Source organism: Martes martes (genome assembly GCF_963455335.1).
Source record: "Martes martes genome assembly, chromosome: 6".
Taxonomy (NCBI): Eukaryota; Metazoa; Chordata; class Mammalia; order Carnivora; family Mustelidae; genus Martes; species Martes martes.
This window is the reverse complement of record NC_137893.1, coordinates 140,128,183-140,151,951: the sequence shown is the minus strand read 5'-3', so window position 1 is coordinate 140,151,951 and position 23,769 is coordinate 140,128,183.

Genomic DNA, 23,769 nt, shown 5'->3' with positions numbered 1-23,769 from the left:
CTTTTGTGGATTAAGATAAATATAGGATAACTTTAAATGTGTTATCTAATCGAACTCTCTGTGATGAAAAAAATATTCTGTTCTGTCCAGTATGGGAGCCATTAGCCAGGGGCGGCTCTTGAGCACTTGAAATGGGTTAGTACAGCTGAGGAATTGAGTTCTTAATTTTAAAGAATTTAAATATAAAGAGCCACATGTCGCTAGTGGTTCTGCTCTAGGATTAGACAGGGAACTTCTATAGAACGTTTCCATGGAAAGTATCCTACAGTGTGTTTTAAAGTGTTCTGATTAAAGTGTATGTTTCCTTTTCTGTTACAAGCCTACATAAGATTTATGTTACAGAAAAATAATTATAAAACCTGGAATTGTTGTTTGCTTTGGAAGTGTGTGGAAATGGGTGATCTAATTTTTTAGATTATGAAATATAAAAATTGTAGGTTGGTTCCTAAGAAATGATTCATGTGAATTGTTCAGAAAAATAGAGACATGATGTGTCTGTGAGTATTCTATTTATTATAAAGGTATATGCAGAGTCCCTTTATGGGCTGTGAGAACATACTGTTTTTAACAGAAGCTGTGTTCTGTATTTTTATTCTTACATCATCTGGTACATGGGAAGCACTGAGTTTTTATTTTTTATTTTTTTAGATTTTATTTATTTATCAGATAGAGATCACAAGTAGGCAGAGAGGCAGACAGAGAGAGAGGGGGAAGCAGGCTCCCTGCTGAACAGAGAGCCCGATGTGGGGCTTGATCCCAGGACCCTGGATCCCAGGATCCAGGATTATGACCTGAGCCAAAGGCAGAGGCTTTAACCCACTGAGCCACCCAGGCGCCCCTGAGTTTTGATTTCTAAAAGAATGAGTAGAGGGACATCTGGGTGACTCAGCTGGCTAAGCATCCGACTCTTGATTTCCGCTCAGGTCATGATCTCAGTGTCCGTGCTGGACATGGAGTCTGTTTAGGATTCTTTCTCTCCCTCTTCCCCAGGCCCTCCTCCCTCTTCCTCCTGCTCCCACGTGTGCATTCTCTTTCTCTAAAAAAGAAAAAGGAAATAAATAGAATTTATTGGGCTCTATCTAAATATCACAGAGGATCTCTCTCCAAATCTGCCAAGAAGCAGTGATTAAACAGAAAATGAAAGGAGGGTTCTCGAACAACTCATGATTTTTTAGCTGAAAAATTGCCCTTTGGCTGATCAGCTCACTGCAGGAACTGAAAAGAAATGAAAGCACAAAGTGTGACCAGCAGCATTTCCTAACATACCTGCAGCCCTTGCCCCCAAACTAACATCAAGTTGTAACCAGTTGACCTTGCGCTTTGCTATCAGGCCATCTCTGTGCTGTTTTTGTGAGCACAGAAATGTCAAGTGATTATGTTTTAATTTAAAATGAACCAGGTATATGCATTGCCTGGGAAAAAAAATAGTGTGAGATGACTGCACTGACAATGTTTCTTGTCGTTTTTTTTCTTTCTTTTTTTTTTTTTTTAAAATCAGAAAGGATGGCTCTGTAGTTCATCTCCTTGAAGAACTGAACTCTTCATTAGCAAAGGATTAGTGTAAATCTTAGACTAGACTTATCTGTGTTCTGGACCAAACTGGTAGGTTTGGAACCCTCTTGTCCTGAGGCAGAGAGCCAGGTTCCTATCTAACGGCAGAGGGTTTATGGGAAGTTCTCAGAGTAGGCACTGCGTTTTCTCATAAACCTGCGGCTCTCTATTGATGGAGACTGGCAAAGCTTGCAAATCGGTTCAGGATTAAGTCCTCTTTTTGATTATCAAGCAACATTTTGATTCTTGGTGCCCTCTAGTAAGACACCTCCAGAACTAGTTTGCTTATCTCCTTCTCATAGCCTGACCTAAAATCTCAGACACTTAACACCCACTTAAAAAATATTCCTGAATGGTTTGCAGATGATGGCCCTAGGGTCAGGTGATGACAAAAATCTATAATAGTGGATGTCTTCCCCAAAATGTCAGACTTATGGCAAAGAATTCATGTCAATGATAGGTGAATAGCCTGAATTTCTTAGAAAGTTTTTCTACCTTCCCAACCATACACTTGGTATCAGATACAAACCAATCCGAAATGTCGAATACCAAAATATGTGCCTTTTTATCAACTTGTGGATGTGAGTTAGGGAGCTCTTACACCATAAAAATTTTCTAAGGAGGTTGCATAATATAATTGGGTATTTCTAGGGGCCAATGGCTAGCAGCCTCAGTCTTTCAAATTGCTTTAATGACTGGTAATGGGTCATAGATAATGAAGATAATTTCAGCTCCGTGTAGTAGTGGTATAATGTAGGCTACCGACTCACCATTGGACAAAAATCCTCAAACCGGCTCGTGATCAGTTCAAATAAAAAATCACGGATTTCGGGGCTCCTGGGTGGCTCAGTGGGTTAAAGCCTCTGCCTTCGGCTCAGGTCATGATCCCAGGGTCCTGGGATCGAGCCCCGCATCGGGCTCTCTGCTCAGCGGGGAGCCTGCTTTCCCCTCTCTCTCTCTGCCTGCCTCTCTGCCTACTTGTGGTCTCTCTCTCTCTGTCCAATAAAAATAAATTTTAAAAAAATCTAAAAAAGAAACCCACGGATTTCAACACAGCCATGGAACTTCTTGTCTCCAATTTTAACATCAGGGATTCCTAAATTTTTGCTTACCTCCGAGTTGTAAGTGACACTATAAGCAGTAGGTGTCCCAGTGCCATCTGGCTTGTAGCAGCAAACGTAGATCCATTTCCATGCGGTGGAGTGTCAGCAGAGCAAGAATAGTTTCACTTCATCGTAACTTGCTGACGCAAGCAAAGACACGGCTGACTTTCTGGAAGGGTCTTCGTATTGTTGAGTTCAGTATTGGGGAAGTTCTCCTCCAAGTCATGAGGACAGTCTCGGGAGGACTCGAGTCCCCACTCTTTTGTGAGTAAGAGGAAGATGGCCGCATATTTATATTTGTTATTTTGGTTGGTGGTTCTGTTCATTTTCTGTTGCTGTAACAAGTGCCACAACTTCAGTGACATAAAACAATACTCATGTGATCGTTACCTAGTAGTTTCTGTAGATCAGAAGTCTGGATACAGTGTGGCTCAACATGTTTCCTCCTTAGGATCCTGTAAGACCAAAGTCAAGGTGAAGGGAGGGTTGCATCCCTTCTGGAGCCTCTGGGGAAGAGTCTCGTTTGGGTTGTTGGTGGAATTCAGCGGTCTCTGTGCTTGAGCATTGCTTGCTGGCTGTCAGCCAGGGGCAGCCCTTAGCACCTAGAAAACTCTCTGCCGCTGTCGTACATGGTCGGCTTCCATCTCAGAACCACTGCAGTGGGATCTCAAATCCTGCTCACGCTTGGAACGTCCCTGACCTTCCTTTCTACTGAATCTCTCAGACCCCAGCTACGGAAAGTTCTCTGGACTGTAGGCAAGGGCTCATGTGGTAAGCCTGGATCCCCCTGGATAATTTGGTTCATCTCTCTACCTTGAAGTTCTCCACTTGAAATAGATCTGCAGTCCTCTTGCCATGTAAGGTAACACATTCAGTGGTCTAGGGACTAGGGTTTGGAAATCTTTGGCGAGCCATTATTCTGCCTACCACAGTGATTGTCAGCTTCAATTGTTTGTATTCATTGTAGCTTTAGAAGGTTACTCTTACCTCTCTGTCTCCCTCTCACCCTGCCTTTCATTTCTATAAGTTTATTCTCTTGCAATTTCTTCATCAAGTACAACCTAGACATTTGTTATTAAATCTGGAAACTGGGGGTGCCTGGGTGGCTCAGTGGGTTAAAGCCTCTGCCTTCGGCTCAGGTCGTGATCCCAGGGTCCTGGAATCGAGCCCCGCATTGGGCTCTCTGCTCAGCAGGGAGCCTGCTTCCCCCTCTCTCTCTACCTGCCTCTCTGCCTACTTGTGATCTCTCTCTGTCAAATAAATAAATAAAATCTTTAACAAAAAAAAAAAATCTGGAAACTTGAAAAGCAAGGTCCCTGTGAAATAATGAACAATTCCAAGGCTAAGGACATTATAAATTTAATGGGATTCACTAAGAGTGCCACTGGATAAGAAAGCAATTCCTTGATTCCATCCATTTTTATAGTATTTAGGTTTTTAAAAAACCACAAATTTTTAAAAGTTTTTAAAAGATTTTATTTATTTGAGAGATAGAGTGAGTACAAGTGGGGGTAAGAGCAGAGGGAGAGGAAGAAGCAGGCTCCCCGCTGAGCAGGGAGCCCAATGCAGGACTTGATCCCAGGACCGTGAGATCATGACTTGAGGTGAAGGCAGACACTTAAATGACTGGATCACCCAGGTGCCCCTAAAAACTACCAATTTAGTAAAGGCTGCCGTATTTGCAAGAACAATTAGCTGTTGACTGTCTAAGCATGAAATGTATGTGCTGAATAAAGTCCTATTCGTAGTTCATTTTAGTGTCTACAAAACCACACTACTAGAAATTAGCACAGTGTCAGGTTCAGTGTGTTCAAGTTGATAAAACCTTGCTTGATATGGTACCAGTAACCTTGGGACTCTAGAATGCTGGCAGTTTTCTTTTTCAATTTATGGTGTGCTAATTAGTCTGTTCAGGCTTCATACTTCTCTTTGGTAATTTATATTTTTCTAGACAACTGTCCCTGTCATTCAAGTTTTCAAGGTTCTTGGTAATTTTGAAATGTTCTGTTGTAGTTTAAAAAATATCTTGATTTCTAGAGACATCTATCAAGTTGTGCTTTATTTTGAACTTTTTTTTTTTCTTCTTACCATTTCATGTGTTTTCCTTGATATACTCACAAAAGTATTTCGTTAGTGTTTTATGTGAGGCACCAGTTTGCTTTAATTAAGTTTAGGGGTTTTTTCATGCTTATTATCATTATGGGGTTGTATCTTTACTTCCTACCATTGCTTTATCTGGGTTCATTTCGTTATTTCTTTTCTAGCATGTTCTGTGGAAATAGTCATTTAATCTGTAGTATTTTTAAGAAATAATTTGAAGTGTATAATTGCCTTTATCCTGCTGGCATTGATATATAGTATTTTATTAAATTACTAAATATTATTAATATTAACATTGTTAAAATATATTAACATTATTAACATTATTAAATATTTTCAATTTTCATTTTGTTTTCCTGCTTTACTCATTCATTATTGACACATGGAAAAAAAAATCCCAGATATAGGAGTTAGTAGGGAAGGGGCTGGGTTTTTTTTGTTGACTTCTAGTTTTATTGTGTGTAATCTGGCCATCTTGATACTAATAGTGTAGAATATCTTGAGACTTCCTTTGTGTCTAGAGCAGGTTTTGTAAATGGTCTTTGGGTAGTTGAAAATACTGTACATTCCCTGTTTTTAGGAACGCAAAGTTCTACACAAATCTGTTAACAGCAAATTTGTTCATTATGTTGTTCAAATTTCCTATGTCCTTGCTCTTTTAGGGGGTATCTGATCTGTCCGTGTATGACAGATATGCACTATGATTTTGGATTTTTCTATTTCTCTTTGTATTTCTATTAAATTTTGCTCTCTCTATATTTTGAGTTTTATTTGGGTTCATTCAAGTTCAAAATTTTCTATCTCATTATTACAACTTTCCATTTATTGATATATAAAATATCTGTATTCCTTGAATTCTATTTTGTCAGATTTAATACCGTTATACCCTCTTCTTTTTTGTTAGTATCTGACTGCTTTGCATTTTCCCCCTGTCCCTTATTTGCAAACTCTCTGATTCCTCTTCATTCAGCAATGTGCACTTTGTAAGTAGCCTCTATTTGCATATCATATTACCTACTCTGCGGTTCTCTTCTAATAAGTTATTCACATTTACTACAGTTACTAGGATCTTTAGGTTTATGTCGAGTTTCTCATTCCATGCATTTTCTATTTATAGGCATAGTACCTTGGAGATACTGCAGGTTGGGTGCAACTCCACCACAGCAAAGCAAATATTGCGATAAAGCGAGTCAAATGAATTTTTTGGCTTTCCAGTGCATATAGAAGTTATGTCTACACTATATTGTAGTCTATTAAGTGTGAAATAGCATTATGTATGAGAAAACAATGTAGGTAGTCTAATTTAAAAATGCTTTATTGATAAAAAATGCTAGCCATCCTCTGAGATGTCAGTGAGTCCTAATCTTTTTTTTTTTTTTAAGATTTTATTTATTTATTTGACAGAGAGAGAGATCACAGGTAGGCAGAGAGGCAGGCAGAGAGGAGGGGGAAAGCAGGCTTCCTGCTGAGCAGAGAGCCCGATGTGGGGCTCGATCCCAGGACCCTGAGATCATGACCTGAGCCGAAGGCAGAGGCTTAACCCACTGAGCCATCCAGGTGCCCCAGTGAGTCCTAATCTTTTGGCTGGTATAGGGCCTTCTCTCGATGTTGCTGGCTGCCGGCTGCTCAGGGTGGTGGTTGCTGAAGGTGGGGGTGGCTGTGGCCGTTTCTTAAAACAAGACAAAAATGGAATTTGCCACATCAATAGGCTCTTTTTTTCATGAATGATTTCTCTGTAGTATGTGACGCTGTTTGGTAGCATTTTACCCGCCGTAGAACTTCTTTCAGAATTGGAGTCCATCCTCTCAAACCCTGTTGCTGCTTGATCACCTGAGTTCATGTACTGGTCTAAATTCTTTGTTGGCGTTCCAACAATCTTCATGGCATCGCCACCAGAAGTGAATTCCGTCTCAAGAAACCACTTCCTTTGTTCACCCATAAGGAGCGACTCCTCATCCTTTCAAGTTTGATCATAAGATGGCGGCAATGCAGGCCCATATTCAGGCTCCCCTCCTAGCTCTCTTGCTGTTTCTGTCACATCTGTGGTGATTTTCTCCACTGAAGTCTTGAATCCCTCGAAGTTATCCGTGAGGTTTGGAGTCAACTTCTTCTAAATTTCTTTTCATTGTTGGTGTTGGTGTTCATTGACCTCTACCCATGAAGCATGAATGTTCTTAATGGCATCTAGAATAGCGAATCCTTTCCGGAAGGTTTTCCATTGACTTTGCTCAGATTCCCCCAAAAGAATTACTATCTGTGGCAGCTACATGGCCTTATGAAATGAGTTTCCTAAGTAGTATGATTTGGACGTCAAGATCACATCTTGAACCTTGGGTTTCAGAATAGATGGGTCAGGAGGCATTAAAACAGTATTTATCCAACTGTCCATCTCCACCAGCTCTTGGGTGATGAGGTGCATTATCACTGACCACTAATATTTTGAAAGGGATCATTTTTTTTCTGAGCAGTAGATGATCACAGTAGGCTTAAGATATTCGGTGAACCATGTTGTAAGCATGTGCTGTCATCTAGGCTTTGTTGTTCTGTTCATCGAGCACAGGCACAGTAGATCCGACATCATTCTTAAGGGCCCTAGGATTTTCAGAATGGCGAATAGGCTTTGGCTTCAACTTCAACTCAGAAGTTGCATTGGCCCCTGACAAGAGAGCCAGCCTGTGCTTTGAAGGCAGGCATTGAAGTCTCCTCTCCAGCTATGGAAGTCCTGGATGGTATCTTCTTTCAAGAGAAGGCTGCTTCATCTACGTTGAAAATCTTTTGTTTCCTGCAGCTGCCTTCGTTAGCTCTCTCAGCTTGATCTTCTGGAGAACTTGCTACAGCTTCTCCATCAGCACCTGCTGCTACACCTTGTACTTTTACTTTATGGAGGAGGCCTCTTTCTTTAAACCTCATGAGCCAAACTCTCCTAACTTCAGACTTTTCTGTGGCTTCCTCACCTGTCTCAGCCTTCATCGAATTGAAGAGAGTTAGGGCCTCGCTGTGGATGAGGCTTTGGCTTAAAGGAATGCTGTGTCTGCTTTGATCTTCTGTCCAGACCGCTCAAACTTTCTGTATCAGCTTTCTTATCATTCATGTGTTCACGGGAGTGGCACTTCTCCTTTCCTTCAAGAAATTTTCATTGTGTTCACAACTTGACTAACTGACACAAGAGGCTTAACTTTCAGCCTATCTCAGCTTTCCACATGCCTCTCTCACTGAGCTTCATCATTTCTAGCTTTCGATTTAGAGAGACCTGGGACTCTTCCTTTCACTTGAACACTTAGAGGCTATTGTAGGATGATTAATTGCCTAGTTTCAATACTGTTGTGTCTCAGAGAGGAGGGGAGGGAAAGAGAAAGGGGGAATAGTTGGTCAGTGGAGCAGTCAGAACACACACATTTATCAATTAGTGTCGCCATCTTACATGGGTTTGGTTCTAGGATGCCAAAATAATTACAATAGTAACTTAAAAGATCAAAGTCAAGGAGCCTGGGTGGCTCAGCCGGTTAAGTGTCTGCCTTCGGCTCAGGTCATGATCCCAGGGTCCTGGGATCGAGCCCCATGTTGGGCTCCCTGCTCTGCGGGGAGCCTGCTTTCCTCTCTGCCTCTGCCCCTCTCTCTCTCTCTCCTGAATAAATAAATTAAATCTTAAAAAAAAAGAAAGATCAAAGTCACTGATCACAAATCACCCTAACAAATGTAGTAATAACAAAAAAGTTTGAAATGTTGGAAGAATTAACAGAATGTGACAGAGACATGAATAGAGCAAATGCTGTTGGAAAAATGACACCAGTAGACTTGCTGGATGCAAGGTTGCCACAAACATTCCGTTTGTCCAAAAAAAAAAAAAAGCCAATATCTGTGAAATACTATAAAGCAAAGCACAATAAAATGAGGTGTGCTTGGACTGTGCTTGGTCATTGTTTCCTTTTCTTCCCCATCGTGCTTCTGTTGAATTGTTCAAGATTTCTTTGTTCTATTTTTTCCTGTATTGGTTTAAAGCTGTACTTTCAATTTCTATCCTCCGTATTTACCCATAGATTTTTAACACCCATAAATACATGTTAGAGTTTCTAATAAGGTCTGTTGTTACTCAGTTACTTTCTAGCCCCCCTCAGGAAGTTAAAAATGTTGGAATGTTCTTTATTCTGTGTTCTACTCACTAACCATCAGCCACCTCAAAAAAACAGAAAACAAAAAACCACCATAACCCATGCTATCATCTGATTTTTAATTTCAACTAATTACTAGAATAATTTTATTTATTATCACTATTTATTCAGCTATTACTAATATACCTTACTGCTTATATATTGCTTGCCATTTTAAAAAATCTAAGTTGTTCCTTCTGTGTTTATTTCTTTTCTTGTTAGAATAGTTTACTTATGTGAGCGTTTATAGGTAGTAGAATTCCAAGTGTTTAAACATATTAAAAAGGGTTTATTTAACTTTTGAGGTTTTCTTGTGCATTGAGTTCCAGGTTCAAAGTTATTTTCTCTCAGGATTTAGAAATATTTTTCAGTGCTTTCTTGCAGTCTGTGGTACTAGTAAGCAATCCAACACCAGTGTGATTCTTATTTTTGAGCATAATCTTTCTTTTCTCTCTGGTAGGTTTTGTAATTTTGTTTGTTTGTTTATTTAGTGAACATGAGAGGGCGTGGTGCAGAGGGAGAAACAGAATCTTAAGCAGGCTTCACGCCCAGCATAGAGCTCAACACAGGGCTAGATCTCACGACCCTGACATCATGACCTGATCAGAAATCAAGAGTTGGATGCTTAACCAACTGAGCCACCCAGGCACTCCTTTTTTTTCTCTTTATAGTTGTGTTTGTGCTATGGCATTCTGTGTGAGGTTTTATGTTTGTTTTCTTCCTGGCTCTTACTGAGCCCTGACTACCCAAGGACTCATATTTTTTCCTAACTAGTTCCGGCAAACAGTTGGCTTCCCCCCCCCCCACCCCCATCATTGCCTATCTTTCATGCTTTCTCTTATTTGCTTCTAGAAATATCATTATAGATAGATCCAGTTTGGGGTTTCTATTCCAAATGTTTTAAATTTTCTTATAGCTTTTCATCTTTTTTTTTTTTTTTCTCTTTTGTGCTGGGATTTAAAATAATTCTTCAGTCCAATCTTCCAGCTGACTGATATACTCTCTGGTTGTTAAGACTATGTACTGAGGTTTTAAAGATTTGGGTACACAAAATTGGGTTTGTTTTAATCCTAGGTTCATGAACACATTAACATCATTGGTCTAGTCAGTATCTTTTTTTTTTTTAAAGTAGGCTCCATGCCCCGTATGGAGCCCAATGCAGGGCTAGAGCTAAGCACTCTGAGATCAAGACCTGAGCTGAGATCAAGAGTCAGACACTTAACTAACTGAGCCACAGAGGTCCCTGTAGCCAGTATCATTTTTAATTCATTTATTTAGAATTTATTTTCACAATACAGTGGATACCCATGAATAAGCCAGTGAAGTAAGTCATTAACAGAAACTTATGCAATAATTTACATATGTCTCTATGTTCCTTTTTTTATCTTGTCTCTATGTCTCTAACTCCACTGTCCTAAGTTTTGTGTTTATTTTTCATTTGCTTTTTAGAAGTTTTTATGACACACAGAGAGATATGCTTAAAATAAATGGTTTACTTTTGCATATTATTACACGTTATGAAAAGGTGCTTGTATATGAAATCTGGAACTTCCTTTTCATTCATGATTAAGATTCTGAGATTTGTCGACGTTGTTGATGTAAAATATTTTATTATATGTACATACCACTACTTATATATCTGTTCTTGGTTTGGTGGCATTCACATTGTTTTTATTATAAAAAATTTTTTAAAAACCTCCATTCAGAGTAAATTGAATAGGAAGGGTTTTAATACAGGGAATTAGGGGCTTACACCTTTGTTTGAAGGACTTGAGAAGAGAATGTCCGAGAGCCTCCAGCTGACTTTCAGGAAATCTTGAGGTGCAGGGAAGCCTTTCCCAATGATCTCAGCCCCGCACACTAGTGAACCGGGCTGTTTTCAGCAGAATGATCAGAAGTCCTGACAAAACCCTGCTTCCGTTCCCTTCCAGTGTTCCCCTCTTTGCTTACTGCTGCTTTGGGAAGCCAATGGCTTCTCTTTCTTTTTGGTCTTTCTAATTTCACAGAAGTGGTTCATAAAGGTATCATCTAACCCAGAATTCTGTTGGCAAGACGTCTGGGAAGTAGAGTTCCTAAGTTGCTTCCTTTCTATGTAGAAAGTATAGAAGAGATGGGGATAATACTAAGTTGACCACAGAAAATCTATTGCAACATGTATAAAAGTTTCTCTTGAACCGAAGTGGAAATGCTAGGTCCTAAGTTATATGAGTTTTCAAAATGACCAGATATTGACTACTATTCTTCCCCAATTTACATTTTCACCAGAATATATGACATTCTATTATTGATCCACATTCTCCCTACCATTTCGTATCACCTACCTTCTTAATTTTTGTCATTCAAATGAATATGAACCAATATCTTATTATGGTCTTATTTTGTATTTTCCTAGTTACTAATGAGGCTGAGCATTCTTTCTTATTTCCTTATTTTTTTAAGATTTTATTTATTTATTTGACAGACAGGGATCACAAGTAGGCAGAGAGGCAGGCAGAGAGAGAAGAGGAAGCAGGCTCCCTGCCGAGCAGAGAGCCCAATGCAGGGCTCGAACCCAGGACCCTGGGATCATGACCTGAGCCGAAGGCAGAGGCTTTAACCCACTGAGCCACTGAGGCGCCCTCTTTCTTATTTCCATATGTTTATTTCTCATCCTTTGCCTCTTCCATGAAGTGCCTGATTGATTATATCTTTAAATTTTTTTCTATTGTGTTTTCTTACGTTACTAATTTTTAAGACATTGTTAAATATTCATTCTTAACATAGGCCTTATGTCTTCTAATAACGGCTGAGTATCTTGTAGTCAACTAATTCTCCTGCTGCTACAATTATAAACTTGGTAGAAAGCACTGGGAAAGGCAGAGAACAGCCATCAACTGGATAAAATACTTCCCTTGTAAGAAAGTAACTGCAGTGGGGAGACCCACATTCATCGGACTTCTCTTCCCAAGGCGTTCATGTCCATTCACACAACAAAAACAGGATAGGGCTCAGGAAGAGATGGATGGTCTTAATGAGATCAGAAATCACAGGTCAGAATTAGGCATTGTCGACACTCGCTGGATTGATGGAGTAAATCCCAGAAAAGAAGGAGCCACCCTTGGGGAGATCCCAGATCTTCATGCGAACTTCTACCAAGTTCTTGGCCAGCTTCTGGGTTGTAGGAACACAGGGTAAGATTCAGAATGACTGACATCAGCAGCGGCAGGAAGGCTGAGTGACAGAGGAGCCCTCGGGGTTGGTGGCTGTTCTTAGCGAGGGAGAAAGAATTTAGAGTTAAAATCCTTTCAGACTCAAGGTGCTTGATCTACAACTTGAACTTTTCAGTGAATCCTCAAAGGACTCTAAGAGATACAGATAAAACCAAAATAGATCTGCTCCAACAAAACCTAAAGCCGAGTCTCCACAAGACCAAGGTGAGTTGCCAGTGATTTCACTGTCTACTTGGAAAACCTTAGCAGTTTTAGAGAAAGAAAATAGAATACAAAATTTCTGCAAATACATCATTCAGAATATTTAGTATACAGTAAAAATTACTAAGCAGAGAGAGGAAAGGACCCACATTTTAGAAATAGCAGAGAAAATAACCATGCTAAATATTTTACAAATATATAGGAAAAGGTGGCTATAGTAGGTGAGGTGACAGAGGTTTTCAGGAGAGATCCGGAATCTCTAAAAAGAAGCAAAAGGAAGTTCTAGAATTGAAAATACAATATCTAAAATCAAAAATTCCCTAGGTGGGATTAACCTCAGAAGAGACATTGCAGGAGAAAGGATTCATGCAATGAAAAGAGGCAAATGGAAATGATGCAAACAGCAGCGCAGAGACAATAATTAATTAATAGTGTTAATGGCCTGCAGGACAGTATGAAAAAAATCTAAAATTAGGGTAAATGGAGTCCCAGGAGAAAAAGAATCTGAAAAATAATGGCTGGCAGTCTACCATATTTGACTTAAAAAAATCATCCCATGGATTTGAGAATCTCATCAAATCCGAGCAGGGTGAAGAACAGAGAAAAACAATGTTAAGCCATTATAAGAAGCTGCTAAAAATTAAGATAAAAGATAAGGAAATAGTAACTTATTAGCCCCTTTTGACATATGTTGTAATATTTTATCCTGGCTTATTGGCTCCTTTCTCACTTTGTTTATGGTGTTTTTTTCCTCCTGAATTTTTTTTCATTTTAATGCATTAAATTTGTCAAGTTTTTCTCTTACTGCCTTTGGATTTTGAGGCATAGCTAGAAAGTCTTTTTGCGCTCCAAGATTAAAGGATTCATCTGTGCTTTTCTCTAGTACCTGTGTACCTTCATTTTATTTATTAAGTATATGTTTATATTTCTAAGGTAATGAGAGCCTAATCTTGGATACTGTATGAGATATGGGCCTCATTTTAATTTTTGCCCAAATGCTCTCCACTTGTCAAAGAACCATTTCTAAGTCAGTCCATTTTTACCCTCAGTGATGTGAGATGCCACCCTCTATCATATTCTAAATTTCCATATATATTTGGTTATATTTCTGGACTTCTATTTTTATTCCACTGATTTATTTGCCTACTTATGTGCCAGCACCATGCTGTTTAGTTGTGGTCTTTCCAGTATGTTTTAATATCTGGCAGGGCTAGTTCTTTCTCATATTTTTTCTTGTCCATTGTTGCCCTTATGTTTTGTTGTTCCATGTGACTTTTAGTGTCAATTAGTCTGACTGCTTAAAATCTCTCCTTGGTATTTTTTTGACATTGCACTGAGCTTATAAATTAATTTAGGGAGAATGGATAACTTTACATGTCGAGTCATCATATCCAAAAAAAAAGGGAATTTTTTTTTTTTAAGATTTGTTTATTTCAAAGAGAGAGAGAGAGAGAGAACATGAGGGGGACTGGTGAGGGGCAGAGGGAGAGGGAGACGGAATCTCAAGTAGACTCTGCACTGAGCGCAAAGCTAGACACAGGGCTCGATCTCATGACCCTGAGATCATGACCTGAGCTGAAACTAAGAGTTGGATGCTTAACCGACTGCACCAACCAGGCTCTCCTCTGTTTTTTTTTAAACTGACTTTTGTATCTTTCAGGAATGAGTTGAAGTTGGCATCATATAGGTTTTGCATACTTCTAGTTAAATTTAATCGTAACTATTTAATCGCCTCTGTTGCAATTATAAATGTGGTTCTCCCTGCCATGTGCTTATTGTTTGGGTACATGGAGGGTATTGGCTTTATATAATTAAATGTAACTGAATTCTTTTATAATTTAAGTTAGTTCTATCATTGATTCTCTGGAAGTTTACAGGTATAATATCTAATAAAAATAAATAAAGGTAGTTCTACTTCTTTACCCGTACTTTTAACACCAATTGCTTTATCTTGTTGTATCATGTTTATGAGATGTCTAGTGAAATGTCCAATAGTACCAGAGATAGTGAATATCATTGTCTTGTTCCTCATCCACTGTTTTCCTATTAAATGAGATTCTGGCTTTAGGACTTAAGTATTTCTATTTCTATCCGTATTTCTATTGTTATGTTGTTATATTATGAAAAATCTCTCAGTTCTTATTGAGTGTTTTGATAATAAATAGGTATTAAATTTGGTCAAAGTATTTGTCAGCATCTCTGGAGATAATCGTATGTTTCCCTTCTTATATTTATTGATATGATAAATGATACTAATATATTTTATAATATTAACCAACTTATATTCCAAGAAAAAAATTACTATCTTAAAATGATATTGGCTTCTATGTGTTAGTATTTTCTTATAGTATACATTCATATTGATAGTCATTCATGATATTGGTCTTTGGTTTTCAATTTTGCACAGTCTTTATGTGGTTTATTGATTTGTATCATACTTCCTTAAAAAAAGAATTGGGGATTTTTCCTTTCTTTTTGGTACTCTTGAATAATTCCTGCAGCATCAGGATTATCTGATGTTTGAAGATTTCGTAGAGTACCTTGTGAAACCATCTAGGTCTGGTGCTTTGGGATGATAGTTCCCTCAAATTTTCTCTATTTCTTTCATGGAAATTATCTGAGTTTTGTTTTTCTTTCCCTCAGTCTGCCTTTGCTTGCAGCAAAGCCTTGTGGCTAGGGACAGTAGAGAGGTACTATGAAAAACAGCACACTGAGATTTGGTGACTTTTCTTTTTATATTCTCAGCTAATTTGCAGTGTTAGCATTCTCTGTCTTCAAGTGATAGTATGATGGTTAATTTAATGTGTCAAATTGACTGTGCCATGAGGTACCCAGATATCTGGTAAACAGTATTTTAGGTGTTTCTGTGGGTGTGTTTTTAGAAGGGATTAACATTTAAGTCTATAGACTGATTAAAGCAGATTGTTCTCTCTATTGTGGGTGGGCCGCATCAAATCAGTTGAATGCATGACTAGAACCAAAAAGCTGACCCTCTTCCAAGTAAGACAAAATTCTTTCCTGTCTGATGGCCTATGAACCAGGGCATCAGCTCTCCCCTTTCCTGCACCCCACCTGAAATGCAAACCAGTGACAAACAACTTTGCTGAATTGTATTCTAGTGTTTTATAGAAGGTAGAATTTTCAAGAGACGAATTGTATATTTAGCTGAGATTTCTAAGTAATACGTTAAAGGTGGGGACTGGATCTGCCTCACTGCTTATATTCAGATGTGAGGGGAGTGGGGTAAACTGAAGGCATTGTTAAGAAAAAGGGAACCAGAACTTGGAGATTTGGAAAACCCTCAGCTTATCCATAATGCAAAACATTGAGAAAGCTTGTTCTGAACAACCACTGGATAAGGAGATTAGTAAGGGTGTGAACAATGAATTTAATCAGCCATCTCAGAAAAAGCCAGAAATAGAGATGTGATTTTCCAGCAGAAACACTGCCCACTTGTACAGAAAGGGACAGAAAAAGAGTGTGTAATGAAAGAAGGCTGCCAGGCTTCTTAGATGCTGCAGTAGAGCCATCGCACTGCAACATGTGTCATCCTTCACGTCAAAGGTGCTTCAGACATGATCAGGGCAGCCATTCCCACCACTGGCCCAGAGGGCAAGGCTAGTTTTTCTGTTTCATAGGGTTGGGGCTCTTCCTTTTCAGACACCAGGATGCCACTGCCCAGGGCCATCCTCATAGAGCCTAGGTGTGATGGTGTCATCCCAGTGGGCATGGAGGGCAGATCATCAAATCAAAAAGAGGATTATTCTTAAGCCTTTCAATCAAGGGAAATCTACCTTGCTAGGTTTTGTTTCTTCTTCCCAACTCTCTCTTTTGGAATGCGAATGTCCTGCCATTGGCGTTTGGGGGCACATGACTTGTCCCGTCTCACAGGCTCACGGCTGGAGAGGAGTTTTGCCTCAGGATGAATCCTACATCCAGTCTCACCCATATCTGATTTAAATATTTAGATGATACTTTGAACTTTAGACTTTGAAGTTGATGCTGGAGTGAATTAAAACTTTTGGGACTATTGGGATAGAACAAATGTATTTTGCATGTGAGAAGGACAGGAATTTGGGGAGGGTCTGGGGTAGAATGTTATAAACTGAATAGATATGTTCTCCCTAATTTGTACATGAAGCCCTCACCCATATGTGGTTGTATTTGAAGTAAAGAAGTAATCAAGGTTAAGTGAGCTCCTACTGATGGGGCCCTGACACCATAGGATTAGTGTCCTTAGATGAAGAAATACCAGAGAGCTATCTCTCTCTCTTCATGTGCATACTCAGAGGATGTGAGGACAAAGCAGCTGTCTGCAAGCCAGGAAGAGGGCTGTGACCCAAAACAGAGACCCATCAGACCTTGATCTTGGACTTTCAGCCTCCAGAAGTAGGAGATATGTATTTCTATTGTTTGAGCAACCTCTCTGTGCTATTTTGTTATGGCTGCAGGAGCAAACAGATATACATGGCAAGGACACAACTTTGTGTAGACATTTCCTAGTTATATAGTTGTTTTATTACATATTGGGAAGGAAACTGGGGAGGTTAGTTACTATATAGCTGCTATTGTCTTTAGCTGTGGAAGAGCTAACACATTTATTAAATCCACAATTTTTTTTTAAATGCTAAATAGGAGCACCTGGGTGGCTCAGTGGGTTAAAGCCTCTGCCTTTGGCTCAGATCATGATCCCAGGGTCCTGGGATCGAGCCCCGCATTGGGCTCTCTGCTCAGCGGGGAGCCTGCTTTCTCCTCTCTCTCTGCCTGCCTCTCTGCCTACTTGTGATCTCTCTCTCGGTCAAATAAATAAATAAAATCTTTAAAAAATTTTTTAAAAATGCTAAATATAGCCCATTTGGTTATCCTGATTCCTGAAATATTTGAACTTTTTCAGTGTTTTTCTTCTGCTGTTTTTCTTTTCACTTGCCATTTTTGGATTTAATTATTTTTATATTTTCTTTTTTTTTTTAATTTTCTTCCTCAACCTTTTTTTCTGTTCTTCAAATGTATACATTCCACTTTTAATCCCTTATTGATGACCACTGAATTTTTATCATGCCTCTCTAATATATCAAAATCTAAACATAAAAATACCTTTTATCTTCATCCTAAACAGGGTATAATCTGATCTTTTCTCTATCTTTGGAGGCTTCTAGTTTTACGAAGTTATGTGTTGAGGAATTTCTCTTGATATATCCTCTTTGGGGCAAATTGTGCCTACTACATCTGTGGATCCGTACTTTTCTGAGAGATTAGATGCTGTCTATCCTCCATTTTCCTCATGGGGCTATGAGTAGACTCACGTTGGTCCTTATCATTCTGTGCTCTAACATCTCCTAACCTCTCATCTATCTATTCATCTGTCCATCTATCTATATTTTTTGTAGCTATATCTCTCAGGTTGCCAGTTCTCTCTTTAATGCATAAAACTGCTGTGTCTCTCATCCACCAAATTTTTTATTTCTATAAATACATTTTTCATTCTTGGAAGACTTTTCTTCTAAATCTTTCCTTCTATTGCCAGTAATTTCTTGATGAATGCAAACTATGTAGAATATATGTTAAATTATATATCAAATTTATATCAAATATTTCACTCAATCATTTCATGTAGCCACAAAATATATGCATCAAGTTAAACATCTGGCATTTTTGTCAGTCAAAATATGTTATTTCTTGTTTATACTTACTGTTGCGAATAGTAGTGGTTTTGATGATTTTGCTTGTGAGTTAATTCCTTGGTCTTCATTGGGGTGCGTCCTTCAGGACTAACTCATGGATTAAATCCAGTGTGATTCTCTTTTTTCTCAGACCTGAGTTTAGTCCATTTGGTAGTCTTCATTGTTGTTATAGTCAAATATTCCTATTAATTTCTACCTGCCCCATTTTTCTTTTCTCTTCCGATTTCTGGATTGGTATGTTTTTTAAAGATTTATTTATTATTTTAGAGAGAGAGAGAGCATAGAGGGAGGGCCTGAAGGAGAGAGAAGAAAAGACTCTCAAGCAGACTCCCTGCTGAGCACAGAGCTGACTCCGGGTTTAAGCTCATGACCCTGAGATCAAAACTTGAGCCAAAACCAAGAATCAGGTGCCCTGAACGGGATTTTTTTTTTTTAGCCTTTTTTCAAGATATACTATGTCTATCTTTACTCACTATCTCCCTGGATAGGAAATACACATACTTTAAAGAGATTCTTTTCAGGTTGCTTCATAATTTCTATTTTTTCAGTTCTAAATTCTTCCATAAGTAGATCTTGTTTTCTTTACTTCATGTGTTAGATTTACAGACGCTTAGTTGATGTTTTGCTGCTATGTTTTTATTCTCTAAGCATGACTTTTTCCTTGCCCATTATGACCTCCTTATAAAACCACCTTGTAGGAGCATTAACCTAAATCTTGAGAAGTTCAAGTTTTATGTGACTCTTAGTTAGAGGTCAAGTTTTAAACAACTAGATGGTATGTTGGATAAAATCTGCCCTGCAAACACACACACACACTGACACACATTATATATATGCATATATAGCAACAAAATCTTGTGAAAGCATTGGCCTCTTTCTACCACTGTAGCTTCCTGTTTGTTTACTCTTTTGAGGTATGTCTTTCTAATTCAGGGAGATTCTCATTTTTGGTTTTCAAAAATAAATATGTATTTAATCATTTTCTTTACCTCTTTTCTATCTCTTCATGAGTTTGAGAGGAAGGGGGAGATTTCATGCTCTGCTTAACTTACTTTCTTAAACACAAAGTCCACTTCAGATTTCCTAGGTCATTTCAGATATCCTGAGAAAAAGTTGACCTGCGTGTTATCAATAGTTCTTTGTCTTTTAAAAATTATATTTATTTATTTACTTATTTACTTATTTATTTATTTTAAATAGGCTCCATGTCCAGCACAGAGCCCAGTGTGGGACTTGAACTCACAACCCCACAATCAAGACCTAAGCTGAGGTCGAGTCGGCCAGTTAACCAACAGAGCCACTCCAGCACCCCTGTTTTCTTTGTTTTTGTTTTTGATTTGAGAGAGAGAGCACAAGATCAGGGTGAGGGGCAGAGGGAGAAGCAGATACCCCACTGAGCAGGTAGCCCAACTGGGGCTTCAATCCTGGGACTCCAGGATCATGAGCTGAGCCAATGGAAGACACTTAACTGACTAAACCACCCAAGTGTCCCATTTTGGTTTTTGGTTTTTGGTTTTTGTTTTTAATCAGAAGTCCCCTCCACCTTTTTGACATTTGTTGACATGGTCTCATTTGCCAAAGCATTTTCTCATATTAATATAAATAATAAGGTACAATTTAGTAAGTAAAGCCATTGTAAGTCTTCATAATTAATTCTATATTTGGAGAGGAACACTAGCTGATAAAATTTGACGATTGCTATGTGCTAACAAAGATGTCACAACTTTGCAATATAAACATCATGATTCCTGCTTGGTTGTTAATTCCATTTATGTTACTTAAACCCTTGAACACTGACCCTGGTGTCATTGTAAAATGGACTTTACATCATCCTATGAGTCCTCCAACATTTTTCATCTTAAACGAACAGGAGATGGTAAAATAATTTTATCCCAGCTACCATTTGTGTCTGATTAAATGCCAGAAGCCTTGAACATGACGATTCAAGGACCTCTGTCCCAATTATTTTGTGAGAGAATGAAATCCCCTCAGCATGGGCTTCCTCTAGAAGTAGAATGAAAACCATCACATTCTTCAGTGGACCCCTCCACACGTTTTCATGTCCCTCACATAGATAATGAAAACCATACAGACCCCTGTGGAGTGCCACTTCTCTTCTCTTCCTTCTTTACCTGAAGACGCCTTTCTATGAATTTATGCTCTGAATAGAAACCTCCGGTTCACTAAGTAGCCACCTCATAGTCGTGCATTATTCCAACTGTGCAAGCAACAGCTGCGAACGAGAGAAATGCATCTCATCATAGAGCTTATGGAGCTCAATATGTTAGTTCTGTTTATTCAAAAGACCACCTGTGTTTCTGGGGAAATTGGAGAAGTTCCAAAGGAGAATGAAGACACAGCAGACAGTAATGAAACCTTCCTAGTTGTAAGGCGAAGCATCATAGCTTTGGGTTAAAAACAATGTGACAGTCCTGTGGGAAACTTGATTTCTAATATCTGTAGCAGAGCATTTTGGGTTGGAATATTAATTAGCCAGTAGATGGCTGAAATGCCCAGATCCATTTTCTCACATACAGATAGGACATGAAATTACACTACCATTGAAGGAGAAAAATTACATTGCTGCTTGTTGTCCATTTTTTTAAAGCTATGGTTTTCCATGTTTACATTAACATTTGTGGAGATTGTTTTATTGACCCTAAACTATATATATATATATTTTTCTTATCTATCTATCCATCTATATATATTTTTTCTTATCTCTTATTTCTCTTGAATAGATAATTCCTCTGTCTCCTTTAAGGTGTTGAGGGAAATTGAGTTACCTGGCAGCTCTTCAGCAAACTTTCCCCATCAGTAATTTTGCTGTCACCATGATGATTCCTGATGTAAGAGGAGAATACTAGAGAGAAAGGTTGAGTAGTGAATGAATGATTGAACAATGCATTGTGATATCTGGCATTCTTATAACCTGCTGTAGAAGGGCAAGTGCAGAATTTGCCTGACAGGATTACCTCAATTGAGTAGCGCCTCAGGATAGGAAAAATGGAGGTAGTTTCTTCTGCTTTCCCAGCTGTGTCCATGATGAGACTGAGTTTGGAAGATACAGTGCCATGATCACACAGAAGATGCTCTGGAGAATAGTGTTGTGATTGTTGGTGGATCTTTCTCCAACATTCTCCTGTTTCCTTCAAAGCTCTACAGCAGGGATGCCTGGGTGGCTCAGTCAGTTAAGCCACTGCCTTCAGCTCAGGTCTTGATCCCAGGGTCCTGCGATCGAGTCCTGCGTTGGGCTCCTTTCTCAGCAGGGAGCCTGCTTCTCTCTCCACCTCTGCCTGCTTGTGCATTCTCTCTCTCTCTCTCACACACACACACACAAATAAATAAAACCTTCCAAATAATGGGACATGCTCTCCGCTCAAGTTCTTTATTTCTTTGCACATCTTCTATGGCATTTCTTGCAGGACTTATGGACTCTTTCCTTTTTGTTGTTTTTTTAATGAGGTTTGGTAAAGGTTCAGGTTGTGAAAGGAGGCATTAGACATAAATGTGTTTTCTTCCAGGCCACTTCTTGCCAAAAGCCAGCAGAACATCAAAGAAAGCAGAATATAGCCTCAGCAGAATATTGTAGTGGAAGGCAGAGGGCAAACATACACAGGATTAGAGTATAAGACAGAAAAAAAGTGTGAAAAATGCATGAGAGCAAGGCAAAGCTCTCGGTTTTTGAAATGTGTTATACATATATGTGTGTATGTGTGTGTATACATATATTTGTTTTTTTCTTTCCCCTCCTTCCCCCCTGTACTTGCAATATGAAATTCTTGATGCTGCCAGAGACAGGATCTGCCACACAATGAGTATTTGTGTGGATTGTATTCTGGGCCAGGGCGGCTGAGCACTCTAGTTGTGGCTAGCTAATTGGTAGTGAAAAGGAAATGCCTAGACTTGCTGAGGAGGAATTTTCTTGCAGCTGGTCTACCTGAGAGTGGGTTTACAAGGCAAGATCTGGGGTGGGGGGCAGCCCCGATTACAAGGTCCCACCAATGAAACCCCATTCCACCAAGCACTCCATGCCTGTTTCAGGAAATAAAATTCCCTTCGCTATTTTCTCTCTTTTGTCTTTACCAGAATAACAGTGTGAGTCACCGAAAAATTAATTGGGGGTCCTACCCGTTTTGCTACCCTATACCCTTTCATAAAGAGAATAAGAAGATAAATTTCTCTCCCTTTTAAGCAAAAGTAACATAAACAGTGTTACTCGAAGGGGGGTGGTCCAGGGGACCAGCACCATTAACACCACCCGAGAGCTTGTGAGAAATGTGTGGTCTTGGGCCCTACCTCAGGCCTACTGAGTCAGAATCCCTGAGATGAAGACCAGCAATCTGTGTTCTAAAAATTCTCTAAGTGAGTGTTATGAACACTGAAGTGTAAGAAGGAGTGGGGAGAGAGGAGATAACCTTTGAGCCCATTCAAGTATAGCTTTCTGGATTATTCTCAGAACCTCTTCTAATTTGCACTTGGCAAATGGTGCCCATTGGCATGGAATGCCCCAGTAGGTGGCAGGACCTCTGAGAAGAGACTATGGGGATGCCAGGAGACTGATCACCAGATGCGTGGCCTTGAGAGTGGCAATGAGAACCCTGGTTTATGAGTTTGGCTGGAAAATGCAGACGCTGCCACCAGAGCCATCCAAGTATTGGCATGCCACATGAGCTTGGGCAGTAAGCATCTTTGGGGAGACCATCAACAAGAATAGAAAGCTGGAGGTCCCTCCCCATGGTTCCTCGAATGTGTTAGCCTGGGGTTCTCTGATAATCCTAGGAAAGTGGGAATAACAGATGGGATTTTCTTCTAATTTTGGCTTGTATGGAACAAACACATTTTAGTTCACGTTCAAAAAAAGGTACACTTGAGTATATCATAAAACCATTTGTAGGCTTAACTGTAGGAAGAAATGGTATGCAAGAAAGCATGTCAAATATGGGGATGTCTTTTTTCTTCCATTTTTAGTAAAAATGGGGCATTCTTCTATCTGACATCCTTTGAGAACTGCCCCATTGGGGTATTTAGTAAATTCTTTCTGGTTAAACAAGTGGGCAAAAAGAAAAACATATATTGTCCTTATTTGTTTCTGTATGAAAATTGTTTTTGAAATTTTGTTTTTGAAAAATTGTTTTTGAAACAATAAAAGAAAATGAAAATGACATGGCAGATTGGTTTGCAGCTGACCTGCAGAAATCCATATGTGTTGTAGTAAAAAGAGGGCAGGGCTTGGGGACTTGGCTTTGACTCCCAGCTCTGCCACTTACTAGCTATGTGACCTCAGACAAGGCTATATCAGGTTTCTGTGGTCTGGTTTCATCCTAACCTTATAAGGCTTCATTTTATCGAGATTCATCGAGTTCACTTTTTCTCATTATAGAGGTTCTGCTTAGATAACATCTGCCAAGAGTGGGCCTCCTTGACCTCCATGTTTAAAATACCCTCCATTCCCATGCCATTGTATCATTCTGTTCTACTCAGTTTCCTTCTCAGTGTTCATCTGTGTAGTATGTTATTTATGCAGTGACTTGCTGATAGTCTGGTTCCCCCTAGAAAGTAGGCTCTATGAGGACAGGACCTCGTTGTATCTTGTTCATCCATGACCAGAGGAGTGCTTGGCAACGGGAGGTGCCCATACGTATTTACCAAATGAATGACCTGTAAGATGGTTACAACAGCCTAGACCTGGTGCTTGTGTAGGAATTAGGTCACCTAATCTAGGAGGGTGCACATTCGTGTCACTGCAGAAGTCACCCTGCAACATGGTGAAGAA